Source organism: Triticum aestivum, chromosome 5B (assembly GCF_018294505.1).
Source record: "Triticum aestivum cultivar Chinese Spring chromosome 5B, IWGSC CS RefSeq v2.1, whole genome shotgun sequence".
NCBI lineage: Eukaryota > Viridiplantae > Streptophyta > Magnoliopsida > Poales > Poaceae > Triticum > Triticum aestivum.
The window spans coordinates 4,701,017-4,705,366 of NC_057807.1; positions in this window are offsets into that span (position 1 = coordinate 4,701,017).

Sequence of the window (4,350 nt, forward strand, 5' to 3'; positions counted from 1 at the left end):
GGTATTCCACCCTTAAAAGTGTAATTAGCAAGCATGGTGGAAATTTCAGCTTCAGGTATCTTTTTTTGTTTGTAATGATATCCTTCATATATTTAGAATAAGGATTCACTTTAAGCATATCAGTTAAGCGCACATGTAAGAAGATAGGTCTAATCATTTCAGCAAAGCGCTCAAAATCCTCATCATCCTTTGTCTTGGATGGTTTAGGAGGAAAGAGCATGGGTTTCTGAACCCATGGTTTTCTTTCTCTATCGTGCTTCCTAGCAACAAAATCTCTCTTATCATAGCATTGGTTCTTTGATTGTGGGTTATTAAGATCAACAGCAGGTTCAATCTCTACATCATTATTTTTGCTAGGTTCAGCATCAACATGAACATTATCATTAACATTATCACTAGATTCATGTTCATCACCTGATTGTGTTTCAGCATCAGAGATAGAAGTATCATTGGGATTCTCATGTGTGTCTACAGTAGGTTCACTAGAAGCATGCAAAGTCCTATCGTTTTTCTTTTTCTTCTTTTTGGAAGAACTAGGTGCCTCTAAATTATTTCTCTGAGAATCTTGCTCGATTCTCTTAGGGTGGCCTTCAGGATACAAAGGTTCCTGAGTCATTCTACCAGTTCTAGTAGCCACTCTAACAGCAAAGTCAGGTTTATTATTTAATTCATCAAGCATATCATTTTGAGCTTTAAGTACTTGCTCAGCTTGAGTAGCAACCATAGAAGCATATTTGTTAATGAGTTTGAGTTCACCTTTAACTCTAGCCATATAATCACTCAAGCGTCCTATCTCGAAAGCATTATTCTTTAATTGTCTACCAACATAAGCACTAAAACTTTCTTGTCTAGCCATAAAGTCATCAAATTCATCTAAGCATGGGCTATGAAATTTAGTAGAGGGAATTTCAACTTTATCATATCTATAGAGAGAATTTACCTTTACTACCTGTGTCGGGTTATCAAGACAATGTGGTTCTTCGACAGGTGCTATATTAAGACCATGTATTTCTTCAATAGGTGGTAAATTCTTAACATCTTCAGCTTTAATACCTTTTTCTTTCATTGATTTCTTTGCCTCTTGCATATCTTCAGGACTGAGAAATAGAACACCTCTCTTCTTCGGAGTAGGTTTAGGAATAGGCTCAGGAGCTGGCTCAATTGGCTCAGGAATTGCCTCAGGAATTGGCTCGAGAAGAGTCCAATTATTTTCATTAGTCAACATATTATTCAATAGTAATTCAGCTTCGTCGACTGTTCTTTCCCTGAAAACCAGCACAACTATCCAAGTAGTCCTTGGAAGCATCGGTTAGTCCATTATAAAAGATATCAAGTATTTCATTTTTCTTAAGAGGATGATCAAGCAAAGAATTAAGTAATCGGAGAAGCCTCCCCCAAGCTTGTGGGAGATTCTCTTCTTTGATTTGCACAAAATTATATATTTCCCGCAAGGCAGCTTGTTTCTTATGAGCAGGGAAATATTTAGCAGAAAAGTAATAAATCATATCCTGGGGACTACGCACACAACCAGGAGAAAGAGAATTAAACCAAGTCTTAGCATCACCCTTTAATGAGAAGGGAAATATCTTAAGGATATAATAATAGTGAGACTTCTCATCATTAGTAACAGGGTGGCTATATCATTCAACTTGGTAAGATGTGCCATAACAGTTTCAGATTCAAGGCCATAAAAAGGATCAGATTCTACCAAAGTAATTATTTCAGGATGAACAGAGAATTCATAATCCTTATCAGTAACACAGATAGGTGAAGTAGCAAAAGTAGGGTCAGGTTTCATTCTAGCATTAAGAGACTGCTGCTTCCATTTAGCTAATAACTTTTTAAGATCATATCTATCTTTACAAGCAAAGATAGCTCTAGCAGCTTCCTCTTCCATAATGTAACCCTCAGGAACAATAGGTAATTCATAATCAGGGGGAGAGCTTTCATCATCACTATCATCAATAATAGCATCTTCAATAATTTCATTCTCTCTAACCCTAGCAAGTTGTTCATCAAGAAATTCACCTAATGGCAAGTAGTATCACGCACAGAAGTAGTTTCATCATAAGTATCATGCATAGCAGAAGTGGCATCATCAATAACATGCAACATATCAGAATTCATAGCAGTAGCAGGTTTAGGTGTCGCAAGCTTGCTAATAACAGAAGGAGAATCTAGTGCAGAGCTAGATGGTAGTTCCTTACCTCCCCTCGTAGTTGAGGGCAAAATCTTGGTTCTTTCGTCTTTCAAGTTCCTCATAGTGATCAACAGATATAAATCCCAAGTGACTCAAAGAATAGAGCTATGCTCCCTAGCAACAGCGCCAGAAATTTTGATAACCCACAAGTGTAGCGGACCGCAACAACTTTCGAGGGTAAGGTATTCAACCCAAATTTATTGATTCGACACAAGGGGAGCCAAAGAATATTCCTAAGTATTAGCAGTTGAGTTGTCAATTCAACCACACCTGGATAACTTAGTATCTGCAGCAAAGTATTTAGTAGCAAAGTAGTATGATAATAAAGGTAACAGTGGCAAAAGTAAAGATAATAGTTTTGTAGGAATTGTAATATTAGCAACGGAAAAGTAAATAAGCAAAGCACAATATGTGAAAAGCTCGTAGGCATTGGATCAGAGGATGGATGATTATGTCGGATGTGATTCCTCATGTAATAGCTATAACATAGGGTGACACAGAACTAGCTCCAATTCATCAATGTAATGTAGGCATGTATTTCGAATATAGTCATACGTGCTTCTGGAAAAGAACTTGCATGACATCTTTTGTCCTACCCTCCCGTGGCAGCGGGGTCCTAGCCGAAACTAAGGGATATTAAGGCCTCCTTTTAATAGAGAAACGGACCAAAGCATTAACACATAGTGAATACATGAACTCCTCAAACTATGGTCATCACCGAGAAGTATCCTGATTATTGTCACTTCGGGGTTGTCGGACCATAACACATAATAGGTGACTATAGACTTGCAAGATAGGATCAAGAACACACATATATTCATGAAAACATAATAGGTTCAGATTTGAAATCATGGCACTCGGGCCCTAGTGACAAGCATTAAGCATAGCAAAGTCATAGCAACATCAATCTCAGAACATAGTGGGTACTAGGGATCAAACCCTAAAAAAACTAACTTGATTACATGGTAAATCTCATCCAACCCATCACCGTCCAGCAAGCCTACGATGGAATTACTCACGCACGGCGGTGAGCATCTGAAATTGGTGATGGAGGATGGTTGATGATGACGACGGCGACGAATCCCCCTCTCTGAAGCCCCGAACGGACTCCGGATCAGCCCTCCCGAGAGAGATTAGGGCTTGGCGGCAGCTCCGTATCGTAAAACGCGATGAAACTTTCTCTCTGATTTTTTTCTCCATGAAACGGAATATATGGAGTTGGAGTTGAGGTCGGTGGAGCCTCAGGGGGCCCACGAGACAGGGGCGCCCCCCCCCCACCACCACCACCACCACCCTCGTGGACAGGGTGTGGGCCCCCTGGTCTTGATTCTTTCGCCAGTATTTTTTATATTTTCCAAAACTTGCCTACATGGATTTTCAGGTCATTCCGAGAACTTTTGTTTTCTACACATAAAACAACATCATGGCAGTTCTGCTGAAAATAACGTTAGTCTGGGTTAGTTTCATTCAAATCATGCAAGTTAGAGTCCAAAACAAGGGCAAAAGTGTTTGGAAAAGTAGATACGTTGGAGATGTATCACCTTTTGTGAAGCTTCTGATCGCGCTTACAAACAGGCTAGTGGTGAAGACATGATACTGCCCACTATTCAACTCCTTCGGGTGGCTCTGGTAACCCGACTATTGCTGCTGCTGACCCCCCTGTTGATTATAACTACCCTGGTTGTCCTGATTGCCTTGATTGCCATGTCCACCTTGATTGCCTTGAAAACTTGAACCGGAATTGCCTCCACCATAACCCGGCCCATGAGCCTCGGGTCCTGAACCGTTGGACGGTCCATGATCATACCGGAAGATATCCAAATTTTTGAACTCTCTCACAATAAAGCAATCCTTCCAGAGGTGCGTAGCTGGCTTTTCTCGTGTCCCGTGCCTTGGGCAAGGCTGATTTAACAGGCGCTCAAGATTGACACCTGATCCTCCACTACGCAGGGACGGCCTACCCTTACGACGCTAGACATTGTCCTGCGCATTGGTGTTAGCCACAAAATCCGAATTACTATCCACTTTACGCTTACCATTGTTCCCATGGCCCGTCTGGTTATGCTGCTGTCCTTTCGCACCGCCATTCTTCTTTCCCTTCCCTGGCTTCTCATCGTCAGACTCGGGATCCTTGGTACTATCAGAATCGG